Here is an 18,682-nt window from a genome sequence, read left to right as displayed (position 1 = left end):
CCTGGGACTTTTCTGATACCATGCACATTAGAAGGTAATTGCACCAAGACAGCTTTATGTGATCTTGGGGCAAGCATCAACCTAATACCTGTATCCACTATTAGAAAGCTTGGTTTAACTAAAGAAGTTAAACCAACCCGGGTATGTCTCCAACTTGCTGATGGCTCCATTAAATACCCATCAGGCGTGATTGAAGACATGATTGTCAGAGTTGGGCCATTCGCCTTTCCCACTGACTTTGTGGTGCTAGAAATGGAGGAGCACAAGAGTGCCACTCTCATTTTAGGAAGGCCATTCCTAGCAACTGGACGAACTCTCATTGATGTCCAACAGGGGGAAATAACCCTGAGAGTCAATGATGATGAGTTTAAGTTGAATGCTGTCAAAGCCATGCAGCATCCAGACACATCAAAAGACTGCATGAAAGTTGATCTTATTGACTCTTTGGTAGAAGAGATCAACATGGCTATGAGTCTCGAATCAGAGTTAACCACAGAGGCGGCTAAATCCAGCCATGAAGGAAGTGGTGCAGAAAGAGGTCACCAAATTACTGGAGGCTGGGATTATTTATCCTATTTCTGATAGCCCCTGGGTGAGCCCTGTTCAAGTTGTCCCCAAAAAGGGAGGAATGACAGTGGTTCATAATGAAAAGAATGAACAGGTTCCTACAAGAACAGTTACAGGGTGGCGCATGTGTATTGACTACAGAAGGCTCAATACAGCCACCAGAAAGGATCATTTCCCTTTACCATTCATAGACCAGATGCTAGAAAGATTGGCAGGTCATGATTATTACTGCTTTTTGGATGGCTACTCAGGCTATAACCAGATTGCAGTAGATCCCCAGGATCAAGAGAAAACAACATTCACATGTCCATCTGGAGTGTTTGCTTATAGAAGGATGCCATTTGGGCTGTGTAATGCGCCTGCAACCTTCCAGAGATGCATGCTCTCTATTTTCTCTGATATGGTGGAAAAATTTCTAGAAGTCTTCATGGATGACTTCTCAGTATATGGAGACTCATTCAGCTCCTGTCTTGATCACCTGAAACTAGTTCTGAAAAGATGCCAAGAGACCAACCTGGTTTTAAACTGGGAAAAATGTCACTTTATGGTGACTGAAGGGATTGTCCTTGGGCATAAAATTTCGAACAAGGGAATAGAGGTGGATCAAGCAAAAATAGAGGTAATTGAAAAATTACCACCACCTGCCAATGTTAAGGCAATCAGAAGCTTTCTGGGGCATGCAGGATTCTATAGGAGGTTTATAAAGGATTTTTCAAAAATCGCTAAACCTCTGAGCAATCTGCTAGCTGCTGACACGCTATTTATGTTTGACACAGAGTGTCTACAGGCGTTTGAAACGCTGAAAGCCAAGCCGGTCACAGCACCAGTTATTTCTGCACCAGACTGGACATTACCATTTGAGCTAATGTGTGATGCCAGTGATCACGCCATTGGTGCAGTGCTGAGGCAGAGGCATGACATGCTTCTGCACGTATGCTAGCCACGTTTTAAATGATGCTCAGAAAAATTACACAACCACAGAAAAAGAATTGCTTGCAGTGGTTTATGCCATTGACAAGTTTAGATCATACTTGGTAGGATCAAAGGTGATTGTGTATACTGACCATGCTGCTCTCAAATATCTACTCACAAAGTAGGATTCAAAACCCAGGCTCATAAGATGGGTGTTGCTTCTGCAAGAGTTTGATATAGAAATAAGAGACAGAAAAGGGACAGAGAACCAAGTGGCTGATCATCTATCCCAGATAGAGCCAGTAGAAGGGACGTCCCTCCCCTCTCCTGAGATCTCTGAGACTTTTCCGGATGAGCATTTATTTGCCATTCAGGAAACACCATGGTTTGCAGACATTGCAAACTATAAAGCTGCAAGGTTCATACCCAAAGAGTACAACAGGCAACAAAAGAAAAAATTAATTACTGATGCAAAGTACTACTTGTGGGATGAACTCTATCTCTTTAAGAGATGTGCAGACGGAATAATCCGTAGGTGTGTGCCCAGAGAGGAAGCACAAAGGATCCTATAGCATTGCCATGGATCACAATATGAAGGCCATTTCGGAGGTGAGCGAACAGCCACCAAGGTCCTCCAATGTGGCTTCTATTGGCCCACACTCTATAAAGATTCCCGAGAGTTTGTACGAAACTGTGACAGTTGCCAAAGAGCTGGTAATCTGCCTCATGGTTACGCCATGCCTCAACAAGGAATCCTGGAGATTGAATTGTTTGACGTATGGGGAATTGACTTCATGGGGCCTTTCCCACCATCATACTCAAACACTTATATTCTGGTGGCAGTTGACTACGTATCAAAATGGGTAGAGGCCGTTGCCACACCCACCAATGATACTAAAATAGTGCTGAAGTTCCTCCAGAAACATATCTTCAGCAGGTTTGGGGTCCCTAGAGTACTAATCAGTGATGGGGGCACTCACTTCTGCAATAAACAGCTCTACTCTGCCATGGTCCGGTATGGGATTCGCCACAAGGTGGCAACTCCATATCATCCACAAACTAATGGGCAAGCTGAAGTCTCTAACAGAGAGCTAAAAAGAATCATGGAACGGACTGTAAGTGCCCGTAGAAAGGATTGGGCACGAAGCTTGGATGATGCTCTGTGGGCTTACAGAACAGCATTCAAGACTCCTATAGGGACCTCTCCATACCAACTTGTGTATGGTAAGGTATGTCACCTGCCCGTGGAACTGGAACATAAAGCCTACTGGGCAACCAGATTCCTAAACTTTGATGCCAAATTAGCTGGAGAAAAAAGATTGCTCCAGCTAAATGAACTAGAGGAATTCAGATTCACTGCTTTCGAAAATGCCAAGCTTTATAAAGAAAAATAAAAAAAATGGCATGACCAAAAGCTGTCATCTAGAATCTTTGAACCAGGACAAAAGGTTCTGTTGTTTAACTCTAGGCTCAGGCTATTCCCCGGGAAACTGAAGTCCCGGTGGAGGGGACCATATGTGATTACAAGTGTATCACCATATGGTTATGTGGAGCTTCAAGATAGTGATTCTGATAAGAAGTTCATTGTTAATGGACAGAGAATCAAGCACTATCTTGAAGGCAATGTTGAGCAAGAGTGCTCAAGGCTGAAGCTAGATTAAAAGCTCAGCAAGGTCCAGCTAAAGACAATAAAGAAGCGCTTGCTGGGAGGCAACCCAGCCATGGGGAATCACTTCCTCTAAGCATTTTGCCCTATTCTTGATTTTATTTGTTTATATAAAGTTCATTGATCCTAAGGTAAAGAGTCAATTGTATAAGTTCACAAGGTTACAGAAGGATTTTGCACGCAAAACAGAGAAACAGAGCTCACTGGCAAGAAAACGCCAGTAAAAGTCTGTTTTGGGCGTTAAACGCCCAACAGAAGCATCCACTGGGCGTTGAACGCCAGTGAGGATAGCCATCTGGGCGTTGAACGCCAGAAAGAAGCTCTTTCTGGGCGTTCAGAAAAACGCCCAGTAACAAAGGACTTCCTGGCGTTCAACGCCATAAATAAGCAGCAGTTGGGCGTTGAACGCCCAGGAGAAGCAGCATTTGGGCGTTGAACGCCCAAAACATGCAGCGTTTGGGTGTTTAAACGCCAGGATGGTGGGGAGGAGGTAAATTCATTTTTTCTTCATATTTTTCATTTTAATCCTAATTTTCATGTTTCAATTCATGATTTCTTGCATAAACATGTTAAGAACCCTGATTTCTAAAATCCCTAATTTTTTCTAAAAATCATATCTTCTATCTTATCTTTCTCCCTATTTTTTTCGAAAACCTACCCCCTCCCTTTAAATTTGGGTTCGGCCTCCCTCCCCTCCCATCCACCATTGCACCTAGCTCTCCTTCTCTCCCTCTCCTTTCTTTTCTTTTTGCTTGAGGACAAGCAAACCTCTAAGTTTGGTATGGCTCATCCGTGATCACTAAGATCATGGCTCCTAAAGGAAAACAACCCACTCCAAGAGGTAAGAAAGAGAGTGTTCCAAAACCACTTTGGAATCAAGGAAAGTTCTTAACTAAAGAACATTCAGACCATTATTACAAAATAATGGGTCTAAGATCAGTGATCCCGGAAGTCAGATTCGATCTGAAAGAAGACGAATATCCAGAGATCCAAGAGCAAATTCGAATCAGGAACTGGGAGATCCTAGCCAATCCTGAAACGAAAGTGGGAAGGAATATGGTCCAGGAGTTCTATGCTAATATGTGGCATACAGATAGGCAAAGACTATCTGGATCTGATATCTATGACTATCGGACCGTGGTCAGAGGAAATATTGTTCATACCCACCCTGACAAGATCAGGGAGATCTTAAAGCTACCTCAGCTGAAAGATGATCCAGACTCCTTCAATAGGAGAATGATGAGAACAGACAAGGGCCTGGATAAGATTCTAGAGGACATATGCATCCCGGGAGCCAGGTGGACCACCAGCACGAAGGGCGTTCCTAATCAACTCAAAAGAGAAGATCTCAAACCAGTCGCCAGAGGATGGCTGGATTTCATTGGGCATTCTCTGCTGCCCACTAGCAACCGTTCTGAAGTCACTATCAGAAGAGCAGTGATGATCTATTGCATCATGATGGGAAAAGAAGTGGAAGTTCATCAACTGATTTCAACTGAATTTTACAAAATTGCAAATAAAAATTCCAAAGATGCCAGGTTGGCTTATCCAAGCTTGATTTCTATGCTCTGCAAGGACGCTGGAGTAAGGATGGGAATAACTGAGTACATCTCAATTGAGCGACCAATCACCAAAGCATCAATGGAAAAACAACAAGCACAGGATGACCCCATCAAGAAGAAAACACAGGAATTTCTCCCAGAAATCCCTCAATCTGAATACTGGGAGTATCTTGAAACATCAGTCACCAAGATGCAAGAAGCTATGGAACAAATAATAAAAGAACAGAAGGAACAAAGTAGCATTCTTTGCTATTTGATTAAAGAACAGGAGGAGCAAGGGCGCGACTTAAGGGAATTGAAGTGCCAGAAATTATCTCTTGAAGGACCAAGCACCCCACAGATTAGAGGAACATCCACTCCCCAGAACAAAGGTTGTTAAATTCCAATCTTATCCTTAACTCTGTGATAACTATTCTTATTCTAGTTTTACCTTAGGAGTCATATAGTAGTAATTAGTATCTATATTTTTTATTTTATCTCCAATTAAGCTATAATTCAATTTTTGCATCATCATCAAACATGAATAAAATAGAAGAATTTCTTTAGAATAAGAAGCAATAATTTTCGAGTTTTTAATAAGAACATTCTAATTATTTACATGTGGTGGCAATGCTTTCTGTCTTCTGAATGAATGCTTGAACACTGCATATGTCTTTTGAATTTGATGTTTAAGACTGTTAAATATGTTGACTCTTGAAAGAATGATGAACATGAGACATGTTATTGATAATCTAAAAAATCATAAAAATGATTCTTGAAGCAAGAAAAAGCAGCAAAGAACAAAAGCATGCAGAAAAAAAAAAAAAGAAGAAGAGCAAGCAGAAAAAGCCAATAGCCCTTAAAACCAAAAGGCAAGGGTAATAAAAAGGATCCAAGGCTTTCAACATTGAGCATTTCTAAGTTCCTATAGATGCCAATCACTCTGAGCTTCAATGGATAAAGCGAGGTGCCAAAACTGTTCGGAAGCAAAAAGCTACTAGCCCCGCTCATTTAATTAGAATCTGAGCTTCACTCAAAAACTCTGAGATATTATTGTTTCTTGACTCATTTGTATTCTATTTTCTTTATCTAGTTGCTTGAGGACAAGCAACAGTTTAAGTTTGGTGTTGTGAAGAGCGGGTATTTTATACGCTTTTTGGGGTTAATTTCATATAGATTTTAGTATATTTTAGTTAGTTTTTAGTTTATTCTCATTAGTTTTTAGGCAAAATTCATATTTCTGGACTTTACTATGAGTTTGTGTGTTTTTCTGTAATTTCAGGTATTTTCTGGCTGAAATTGAGGGAGCTGAGCAAAAATCTGATTTAGGCTGAAAAAGGACTGCTGATGCTGTTGGATTCTGACCTCCCTTCACTCAAAGTGGATTTTCTGGAGCTACATAACTCCAAATGGCGCGCTTATAATTGCGTTGGAAAGTATACATCCAGAGCTTTCCAGCAATATATAATAGTCCATACTTTGCTCAAGAATAGACGATGTAAACTGGCATTCAACGCCAGTTCTATGCTGCTGTCTGGCGTCCAGCGCCAGAAACAAGTTAGGAGTTGGAGTTCAACGCCAGAATTGGATCCAGAGCTGGCGTTGAACGCCCAAAACAGCCTTATGCACGTGAGAAGCTTTAGTCTCAGCCCCAGCACACACCAAGTGGGCCCCAGAAGTGGATTTCTGCACCATCTATCATAGTTTACTCATTTTCTGTAAACCTAGGTTACTAGTTTAGTATTTAAACAACATTTAGAGATTTATTTTGTATCTCATGACATTTTAGATCTAAACTTTGTACCTTTTGACGGCATGAGTCTCTAAACTCCATTGTTGGGGGTGAGGAGCTCTGCTGTGCCTCAATGAGTTAATGCCAGTATTTCTGTTTTCTATTCAATCATGTTTGTTCCTATCTAAGATATTCATTTGCGCCTTATTATGATGAATGTGATGATCCGTGACACTCATCACCATTCTCAACCTATGAACGTGTGCCTGACAACCACCTCCGTTCTACATTAGATTGAATGAGTATCTCTTAGATTCCTTAATCAGAATCTCCGTGGTATAAGCTAGAATCCATTGGTAGCATCCTTGAGAATCCGGAAACTCTAAACCTTGTCTGTGGTATTCCTAGTAGGATTCTGGGATTGGATGACTGTGACGAGCTTCAAACTCGTGAGTGCTGGGCGTAGTGACAGACGCAAAAGGATAGCGAATCCTATTCCGGTATGATCGAGAACCTACAGATGATTAGTCGTGCGGTGACAGTGCACCTGGACCATTTTCACTGAAAGGAAGGATGGTAGCCATTGACAACGGTGATCCTCCAACACACAGCTCGCCATAGGAGGGACGTGCGTGCGTGAAAAAGAAGATAGAGAGAAAGCAGAGATTCAAAAGGCAAAGTATCTCCAAAACTCCAACATATTCTCATTTACTGCATAACAAGTAACCTTTAATTCATGCTCTCTTGTTCATTTGCAAGTCAATTGATAACCACTAATTAATATCCTGACTAAGAGTTGCAAGATAACCATAGCTTGCTTCAAGCCAACAATCTCCGCGGGATCGACCCTTACTCACGTAAGGCATTACTTGGACGTCCCAGTGCACTTGCTGGTTAGAAGAATTCAAAAATAGTGCACAATGCCATACGGGCGTTTTCACAAACACATAGCATGCATGGTAAAGAAGCTATTTAAAGTATTAAATTGAACATGCAAGCAACCCTTTTAAAAAGTAAAATATAATCGTCAAATAGTTCCTGAATAATCCACAAGCAAACCATAAGGAATAATAATGACCCTAAGAAACATCCAACACCAATTAAAAGAAAAAGAAAGAAAAGGAAAACATGGATAATGCAAGTAAAAAGAAAAAGAAAAGGAGAAGAAAACATAAATTGAGAAGAAGAATAGAAAAGTAAAGAGGGAAGAAGAAAAGAAAAACCTTGATGATGGTGGTGAGAGAGAGAGTAGAAAGTGAGAAAGAAGGAAGGAGGAAGAAAGGGGAAGAAAATAATGAGGAGGGAAAAGAAAAAGTAGGATTTGGGGAAGAGAAAGATAAGATATTTGGCAAATTAGGATAAGCTGTGCGGCGCAAGCGACGCGGACGCGTGGGGGACGCGTTCGCGCGACTTGCGCTTAAATTAATCGACGCGGTCGCGTCGGTCACGCGGACGCGTGACGCGTTTTTGTGCTACTGGCGCGAGGGCAGCCTCGCGCTCGCACAACTCTTTGTTCAAAACTAAGTATTGCCAAAATCCAGGTTGACGCGGTCGCGTGGTCGACGCGATCGCGTGAGTGGCCATTATAGGGGTATGACGCGGACACGTGAGCCATGCGTCCGCGTGTTAAGGCTTGTGCGTTCAGCACCAGTCCAGCACCACTCTAGCACAACTTTCGGTCGTGCACCCTTTCTTACGTCGATTTCCAGGTCACGCGTCCGCGTGGGTGACGCAGACACGTGGGAGGCATGTTTCCCATGTGACGCGGGCGCGTCGGCGATGCGGTCACGTGGGTTGATTTGTGCCAAAGGCACACCTCCAGCCACGCTCCCGTGTGACTCTCTGTTCGATTTATTATTCTCTCTGAGCCACCTGCGACGCGGACGCGTCGGCGACGCTGTCGCGTCGCGGCTCTCCCTTTTTTTTTAATATAAGTATGCAAATACAGATGCAAACTAAATGTGCTAATAATGAAAAGAATTAGTGAAAAAGAAAACTAAGAATAAAGAAAGGAACGGTCATACCATGGTGGGTTGTCTCCCACCTAGCACTTTGTTTTAACGTCCGTAAGTTGGACGCTCCATTAGCTCAGTCTCCTGCTGTGAATGGATCCTCCAAGAGGAAGATATCTAACTCCTTGTTTTTCATCACCTTCTCACCATGATATAGCTTCAAACGATGTCCATTAACTTTGATAATTTCAGAGCTTGAAGGGTGACTTAGGTGAAAAACTCCGTACGGCTCAGCCTTCTCTACTCTATAGGGACCTTCCCATTTTGATCTCAACTTGCCTGGCATGAGCCTCAGTCTAGATTTGTAAAGGAGGACTAAGTCCCCAGGTTGGAACTCTTTCCTCTTGATGTGCTGATCCTGTACAACCTTCATCTTTTCCTTATACAGTCTTGAGTTCTCATAAGCTTCCAGGCGAAGGTTTTCCAATTCATACAGTTGCAACTTCCTTTCAGCTCCGGCCTTCTCAAATCCCAAGTTGCACTCTTTTACTGCCCAAAAGGATTTGTGTTCTACTTTAACTGGGAGATGACAGGCTTTTCCATAAACTAAGCGGAAGGGACTCATCCCAATGGGTATCTTGTATGCTGTTCTGTATGCCCAAAGTGCATCTTATAGCCTGGTGCTCCAGTCTCTTCTATGAGGTTTGACTATCTTCTACAATATACGCTTTATCTCTCTGTTAGACACCTCGGCTTGCCCATTAGTCTGAGGATGGTAGGCTGTTGCTACTTTATGAATTATCCCATGCTTCTTCAGTAATCCTGTTAGTCTCCTGTTACAAAAATAGGTGCCTTGATCGCTCACGATTGCTCGTGGTGATCCAAAGCGACAAATAATGTGGTTTCTAACAAAGGAAACAACAGTGTTAGCATCATCAGTGCGGGTAGAAATTGCTTCCACCCATTTGGAAACGTAATCTACAACTAACAATATATAAAAATAACCATTAGAATTTGGAAATGGACCCATGAAGTCAATGCCCCAAACATAAAAAATTTCACAGAAAAGCATAATTTGTTAAGGCATCTCATCCCTCTTGGATATATTACCAAATTTTTGGCATGAGAAACAAGATTTACAAAATTCAGCAGCGTCTCTAAAAAGAGTAGGCCACCAGAATCCACAGTCTAAGATTTTTCTAACAGTTCTTTGGGGGCCAAAATGTCCTCCACTCTCAGATGAGTGACAGGCCTCTAAAATGGACTGGAATTCTGATTGAGGTACACACCTTCTAATTACCTGGTCAGCACCACATCTCTATAAATATGGGTCATCCCATATATAATATTTAGACTCGCTTTTCAGCTTGTCTCTTTGATGCTTAGTAAAGTTTGGAGGAAAGGTGCGGATGACTAGATAATTAGCTACAGGTGCATACCAAGGGACTACCTCAGATACTGCTTGCAGGTTATCAAATGGGAAATTATCATTTATAAGAGTGGAGGTATCCTGAATGTGCTCAAGGCGACTCAAGTGGTCTGCCACTAGATTTTGGTTACCACTCCTATCTTTAATTTCTAAATCAAATTCTTGTAGTAGCAGTATCCAACGTATAAGCCTTGGTTTGGACTCCTTTTTAGCTAATAAATACTTTAGAGCTGCGTGATCTGAGTACACTACTACTTTAGTACCAAGTAAATAGACTCAGAATTTATCCAGAGCGAAAACAATAGCAAGAAGCTCTTTCTCAGTAGTAGTGTAATTAGACTGAGCGGTGTCTAAAGTCTCAGACGCATAAGCAATTACAAAGGGGTCCTTACCTTCACGCTGAGCCAGCGCTGCTCCTACTGCATGGTTGGAAGCATCGCACATGATTTCAAATGGTTGGCACCGGTCTGGTCCTCTCACAATTGGAGCTTGAGTCAGGGCAGTCTTCAACTTATTAAACGCTTGTTTGCAATCCTCACTGAACTCGAACTCAATATCTTTCTGCAGTAATCTGGATAAGGGAAGCGCTACCTTACTGAAGTCCTTAATGAATCTCCGGTAAAAACCTGCATGGCCAAGGAATGAACGGACTTCCCTCATAGAGGAGGGATAAGGCAAACTAGAAATAACACCCACCTTTACTGGATCTACAGAAATGCCAGTATTAGACACAACATGTCCTAGTACAATCCCTTGTTTAACCAAAAAGTGACATTTTTCAAAATTCAATACAAGGTTTGTACTGACACATCTATCTAATACTCTAGATAAACTATCTAAGCAAAGGTTAAAGGAATCACCGTAAACGCTAAAATCATCCATAAAAACTTCCATACAGTTCTCAATAAGGTCAGTGAAAAGACTCATCATGCACCTTTGGAAAGTAGCTGGTGCATTGCACAAGCCAAAGGGCATTCTCTTATAAGCATAAGTTCCAAAAGGACATGTAAAAGTAGTCTTTTCCTGATCTTCAGGAGCTATATGAATCTGGAAATAGCCTGTGTAACTATCTAAAAAGCAATAATGTGATTTACCTGACAGGCGATCCAGCATTTGGTCAATGAACGGAAGAGGATAGTGATCCTTACGAGTGGCCTAGTTTAGACGTCTGTAATCAATGCAAACCCTCCAGGCGTTCTGTACTCTGGTTGCTATGAGCTCTCCATGCTCATTCTTCACTGTGGTCTTCAGAAGAGTATGTTCCTGAAAAAGCATCCAATTTGAACTTCGAGGTCTTCAGGAATGGTCTTCCGAGTAGGATTGATGATGGCTTCTCTGAGTCATTTTGGGACATCTCCAGGATATAAAAATCAATGGGGAATTATTTTGGGATCAGGTTCCAACTGCTTCCTGGGCTTCCTTGCAAGTTGTGAAAATGGAATAGGAATGGCGTTTTCTACAGTGTCTGTGTCCTTTGGTGCTTCTTCCTGTGATTGAGCTTCTTCTTCTTCAGCCATGTCCTGTATGTCCTCTCCCTTCTCAACATCTTCTATTTCCACTACCTCTTCAGCTGAGGCGTGTTCTGGTGGGCTTGGCTCCTCCTGATTCCTCGCTTGCAATGTGGTTCTGGATCTTAGGGTGATGGCATTAATGCCACCCTTTGGATTGGGTAATGGTTGAGAGGGGATTCCACTGGAGCTCAAAGGTTGGTTATTAGAGTTATTCAGTGATCCAATCTGTGAGACAAGAGCTTGCAAGGTAGAGTTCAGACCATTTAGAGTAGAAGTAAGGTTGTTTTCCATGGCCTGTTATCTCCGATCAATAGATTGTAGTAACTCATCATTAGAAGATGAAGAAGGATAAGTGATCTGAGAGGTCTGCTGTTGGTTGTGCTGTGATCCTTGGAATTGCCTCAGGTGAGGTGCTCTGGAAGGTTGGTTCTGGTTCTGCTGCCTGTTGTTGTTATTATTCCACCTCTGATTTCCCTGATTGTCTCTGCCTCCTCTGTTATTATTGTCCCTCTAATTCTGGTTAGAATTATCTCTCCAATTCTGGTTAGAATTGTCCTGCCATCTATGGCTGTAACTGCCACCTTGATTGTACCCTTGGTTGGGGCGGTCATAGAAGTTATGAGTGGCTGCCACAGTGTTGTCTTCTTGCTGGAGCTGCGGACATTCATCAGTATAATGACTATAATCATCACAGATTCTGCACACTCTCTGTGGGACTAACTGTTGGCTTTGCTATGGTGGAGAAGGTTGAGCTTGCTGAACTTGTTGTTGATTCAATTGCATCTGCTTCAGTAAGTTGATCATTTCACAGATACTCTGAGTTAGAGCAGCAGTCTTTCTACTAGAGGATACTTCTGCAACAGCTTTTGAACGACCTTGTTTCTACCTGTGATTTCGAGTAGATTCAGCTAAGTCGCTGATCAATTGCCATGCCTCATCAGTGGTCTTGTACTTTTTCATAGACCCATTGCTAGCACTTTCCAATGTGGTCTTATCTTGGGGCTTCATGTCCTGTGTGACGTAGCCGAGCAACACTATCTTGTCAATCATATGGTGGGGGCATGCTTCCAGAAGATTGTTGAAGCGCTCCCAATATTCATAGAGAGTCTCGGATTCGTCCTGAACAATCATGGAAATGTCTTTCCTCAGTTTATCAGTAACTTCAGCTGGAAAGAATTTTTCCAAAAATTCTCTTCTAAGCGTATCCCAGTCAGAAATAGTTGCTGCGGGTTGAGTGTAGTACCACTCTCTTACTTTTCCCTCAAGAGAGAACGGGAAAGCTTTCAACAGAATAGAAGTTTCATCTGCACCATCACGCCTGACAGCAGAACAGGCTGCTTGGAAATCTCTCAGGTGCTTGATAGGCTCTTGAGCAGGTAAGCTATGAAACTTAGGCATCAAGTTGAGCAGTGCAGTCTTTATTTTAAAGTCTGTAGCCACTACTGGGTGATGCCCTTGAAACGGTTGCATTGTGAAATCAGGAGCTCCAGCCTTCTGGATAGTAATTCTTCTAGGTGCTGCCATGTCACCTGCACGTAAATCAACCGAATCAGCAGAAAGGGAGCTTGTTTCTTTCTCAAGTGACGCTTCAGATTCGCCCTCAGAGAGGACTAACCAACGCCGAGCTTGCCTTATTCGTGAGATAGTTCTTTCAATCTCAGGATCAAATACTGGCAAGCTTGGATCAGGAAGTGAACGCGTCATTTAACGAGAGAAACATGCAGCTCATAGTAGCAAAATAAAATAAAATGTAAATAAATAAAATCCAATCAATAACTTAGCACTCTATTGCAACTCCCCGGCAACGGCGCCAAAAATTGATGTGGCGGAAATTGGCGAGTTAAGAAATTGTTATAAGAGATACGTTGCAAGTACAGTTCTTAACCAACCAAAAATCCACTTATCAATTTAGAAGGGTTGTCACAAAATTACAATTTTAAAATACTAGGAGTATGAGTCCCAGGTCGTCTCCCAACGAGTTGTAGAAAGGTGTGCTATTTTATTAATCAGATGTTTTCTAAAATGGTTTGAATTGATAAACAGAAAATTAAATCAGAGAAATTATGTAATTTTAATAAAAACCTTGACTGGGAGTAGATTAGTTGGAAGCCCTATTCTTGTTGGAGTACTCTCAAGATTAATTGATGATTGAAGGTTGTTCTGCTTAGTTATCCCTTACTAGGTAAGGAAAAGTCAAGCAAGTTGGAAAGCTATTTCTATTCACAAGTTCTAATCCTCTCTCTTTGAAAGGATTAGTGTCAATGACTAGAGGACAATCCAACAATAAACCCAATTACAATTTTTCTCTTGAGCATTCCAACTCAAGGTCCTCCTTTCAATCAACTCCCGATCAAGTTATGGAACTACTCGCTCATTATGAATGTAAACTTCACAACATAAGAAAGGAAAATAAAGAAAGACATGATAAATAATAATAAAAAAGATCAATTAAAAATAAAAGTGGTTCTTGTATTAATAAATTCTAAAAATAATCCAATAGTAATTCTGAATAAATTGAAGACATGGAAGAGTAAGAGACAAGTAAGGAAAACAAACTAGAATAATGAAGTCTTGGCGGAGGTAATAACTCTTCTCAATATCTCAATCCAAAAAGCAATAAAATCAAATCCTAAGAACTATGAATGTGTAGAGAGAAAACCTAGAAGAGAGGTAAAATCAGATCTAAAACTAAAAATTATGCGGAATGAATGTTGTGTCCTGTCTCTGCATGTTCCCTGACTCTAATCTGCTTTTCTGGGCCAAAAACTGGGTCAAAACAGGGCCCAAAATTGCCCCCAGCAAATTCTGCAGGTTCTGCAGATCGCGCATGTCACGCGATCGCGTCATCCAGGCGTTCGCGTCATTCAGCATTTTTCCTTGCCACGCGTGCGCGTCGTCCACGCCTTCGCATCACTTGTGCAGTTTCCAATCCGCGCGATCGCGTGAGCCATGCGTCCGCTTCACTGCAATTTCCTCTATGTCACGCGGTCGCGTGAGCCATGCATCCGCGTCACTTCTCGCTGGTTATCTCTTTAATTTCTTGTGTTCCTTCCATTTTTGCAAGCTTCCTTTCTAATCTCCAAGTCATTCATGCCCTATAAAGCCTGAAACACTCAACACACAGATCACGGCATTGAATGGAATAAAGGAGAATTAAAATACAAAATTAAAAGTCTCTAGGAAGCAAGTTTTCAACCATAAAGTATTTTTAGGAAGGAATTATAAATGCATGATTATTTAATGAATAAGTGGGTAAAGATTTGATAAAACCACACAATTAAACACAATGTAAACCATAAAATAATGGTTTATCAGCAGCACACGCTATGCAAGATGTTCCTCCTATTTAGCCCTCTCGCATATGTGGACGTAAACTTGCGTAAGTGAAACCCTTATTTTGGCTAAATGTGAGATTTTTGCATACTAAACTAATTCTCTAACTTTCCAAACTTCCTTTATACTTGTTTAAGGTCCGTTAGTAAGCTTTTAAGCTTTAGAATGTGGAAGAGTCTGTTGAATAATGGAGGAGATATTTGGAAGGATTTTCCGTAGTGTTAGCTAAAGTAAAGAGGCATTGGTAATGTTGAATGAGAGGAGATTGATGAGGATGATGGAAGTAATGATGATTTGTAATTAGATGAGATATATATGACCGGGTAAGAGGCAGTGACGTTGTCCACTCGCTCCGGGTAAGAGTTTGAGACTCTGGGTAAGATGCAGTGGCGTTGTCCACTTGCTCCAGGTAAGAGTTGAGGAAGAAGAATGATGAGAATAATTGAAAGTGATTATGAGGATAATCATTATGATTGGAAAGTGTGACGGACACTATATCCTAAAAGTGTGCTGGGTAATATATCCCTGATAGGTAGTGACTGTGACTATGATGAGGTGGATTGAAGAATGATTATGTTAAGTTACGTTTTTGTTTGTGATACTGGTTGTGTATAATTTATTCTGTTTTTGTTGCATCATTTTCTCTCTATTTGTAAAGTGTGTTGATAAGTGAATATCTTATACCCTTTTTCATGGCATTTTCTTAGTGTTTTTAGTTATATTTTATTAAGTTTTGGTATGTTTTAGTGCGAAACTCATCTTTTGGATGCTACTTTGAGTTTTTGTATTTTTTCTATGATTTTAGGGGATTTTTGGGCTAATTTGGAAGAATCTTGTTCAGAGACGAAGAAAGGATAGCATATGCTGTCAATCCTGACCTCCGTGCATTCCAATGAACATATCTTGAGCTACAAAAGTCCAATTGATGCAATATTAATAGCGTTGGAAAGCTAACGTTCAGGGCTTTCCAGAAATATATAATAGTCTATACTTTTCTTCCAAAATGACTGCCAAAACTGGCGTTAAACGCCAAGCTTGGGCGTTTAACGCCCAAGAAGGACTGACCTCCCAAGTTGAACGCCTAAACTGGTGTTCAACGCCAGCCAGGGAGCAGGACCAGCGAAGTTCAACGCTCAGAACCTGAGTTGAAGCCAATCTTCAGCCCGGATCACTCCTAGTAGGCCCCAAAGTGGATTTTAGCACCCTTTAGTTTATTTTATCTTATCCTTGTAACTTTTAAATTTAAATTAACATCTTTTAGGTCTAGTATTTACTATAAATAAGTGACTCCTCTCCTCCTGAAGATCACGCCTCCCAGGAGGGGAGGATCAGACACATTACTTTACACCTTCTTCTTTGTTTTTTCTATAAAGTATGAGTAACTAATCCTCCTAGTTAAGGTTAGGAACTCTGCTTATTTCTATGGATTAATATTATTACTCTTTTATTTTAATTGATATTTGATTCAATTCTAAGGTGTTGTTTTCATTCTCAATCTCATGAATCTGGATGGAACGAGAGTATAACCCTTATTCTACATGGGCTCTTGTGATTCTCGAGAGAGCTATCTCGCTTGAGCTACAGCTTGAAAACACTCCTCCCAAACTTCTAATTACATGAACTAATCAGATATGTGACATGAAATCCTGTTATCTTGGGGTAATTGAGGTTTTTGTAGCGCTAAATGGGTTTTCTAAACTTCACCCTCTAATATGAATTGAATGGCCATGAGAGTGGCTTTTGATGAGGATTAGCAGAGATTTATTCACTACGAGAGTATGCTTTAGTCACTTATGGTTTGCCATAGAATGAATCATTCATTGTTAAAGTGGTTGGTAAGAAGTCTTAATCTGGAAAGGTAAACATCCCCAAAGTCTTAACTGCTTCCATATATTATCTCTTTAACAATTCTATTGATTGCTTTCTTTATTTTCTTTATTATCTTGCTTTATGCGAATTCAACAACAACCATCATCTTTTACTCTTTGCCTGACTAAGTCCAACAAGATAACCATTGCTTGCTCAGTTCGACAATTCTCGTGGGATCGATCCTCACTCACCTGAGGTATTACTTGGACGACCTGGTGCACTTGCCGGTGAAGTTGTGCGAGTTCAAATTTCGCGCACCAAGTTTTTGACGCCGTTGCCAGGGATTGTTCGAGATTGACATACTATCGGTTGTCTTGTTACTTAAACTAGGTACTTTTTATTGATTTTTCTTTTAACTGTGTTTCTTATTAAGTTTTCAAACCTTCTTTGCTTCTTTTTTTAAAATTTTTCAAAAATTCATCTTTGGTCATCTTTTTCTCTTTTTTCAAATTTTGTTTCAAATTTTAAAGTTTGGTGATTATCTTTTTCTTTCTTTCTTTTTGAATTTCAAAAATTTTTAAAACCCTTCCTCTTAATTTTTGAAAATTTCTTCATACTTTTTTCTTATCTTGATTTCAAATTTTAAGTTTGGTGTCCTGTTAGTTTAATTTAATCTTCTTTTTAAAATTTTTTTAATCATATTTTTGTTTATCTTTCTTAATATTGGATCTTTATCTTATCTTTCAAATTGAAATTTTGTTATCTTATCTAATCTTTACTTCAAATTCAAATTTTAAAAGTTTAGTATTTTGTTAATTTTTCTTTCTTTCAAATTTGAATCTCAAAATCTTTATTTGACTTTCTCTCTCCAATTTTCAAAAATCTCATCTTTAATTTTCAGTTCTTATTAGTTAATTGTTTGTCTTATCTTGTTTTAATTTTATGTTGGTGTTTCTTGAGTTTTTCTTTCTTTCAAATTTGAATTTCAAAATTTTTAAAACCCCTTTATTTCTAATTTTTTAAAAATTTTTCGAAATTTCTAGTTGATTTCTTGAATTAGTACTCGAATTTCTTATTTATTTTTGAATTTAAAAAAATTTAAAAATTTTAATTCTTATTTCTTTTTGGATATCTCACTGGGGGTTCTCTAGACTTTGATATAGAGACTCCCACTTCTCTTTGTCTCTTGTTGGTTTAGGAACACTAAAATCACCATAAATCCAATCAGGAGTGCACAACCCAAACGAACTTTAGGATCCTATATAGCTCTCACTCCTGACTTCTATGGAATTGGAAGGGGTATTATTGTACTTCCTATTGACATAGATGACTTTAAGGTCAACATAGACCTGGACATGCTAATGTAGCAAAATTTCCAGTTTTATGGACGCCCACAGGAAGACCCCAATAAATTCATCTCCGACTTCCTACAGTTCTGTAACACTGTAAAGACCAATAGAATGGATCATGAAGTCTACAGGCTAATACTCTTCCCATTTGCTGTGAAGGATCAAGCAAAGCAATGGTGGAATGCTGAACCCAGAGGAAGTTTGAACACTTGGGACAAGCTTGTTAACAAATTCCTGAACAGGTTCTTTCCCTCACAAAGATTGACTAAGCTAATGACAGATGTTCAGACTTTCAGGCAGGAAGAAAGCAAGTCCCTTTGTGATGCTTGGGAGAAGTACAAGCTGATGCTCAGGAGATCCCCCCAAATATGTTCTCAGGTTGGGTAAAGAAAGTCATCTTCTGTGAAGGTATCTCTGAGATGGCCAGGGGGTCAGTGGATCACTTTGCAGGCAGTTCTCTGTACATGATAGAGACACGAAGGGGCAAATGAGCTCGTTGAGATGGTTACCAATAACCAGTACTTATACTCATCTGAGAGGACTCTAGTTAGGAAGGAAGCTCAAGAAGTGGAGGCTGTAGATACGATCCTTGCTCAGAACGCACTCATGTTGCAACAAATAAGTCTTCTCACTCAATAATTGAGCAATATGCAGAGTCAAGTTGCTGAGGTTCATAATGCTCCTCCAGATACTCCTTGTGATATGAGTGGTAACTTCTCTCAAGGTGAAACTCACAATTATGGCCAGTAGACACTTGAGCAGGTTAATTACATAGGAAATTCCTCTAGAAATCCCTACGATGACCCTTATTCTCAGAATTTTAATCAAGGGTGGATGAATCACTCAAGTAGAGAGGAAGTTGAATGCCCAGGAGGGGGTAG

This window comes from Arachis ipaensis, chromosome B08, assembly GCF_000816755.2.
Source record: "Arachis ipaensis cultivar K30076 chromosome B08, Araip1.1, whole genome shotgun sequence".
NCBI lineage: Eukaryota > Viridiplantae > Streptophyta > Magnoliopsida > Fabales > Fabaceae > Arachis > Arachis ipaensis.
This window is presented reverse-complemented; position numbering follows the sequence as displayed.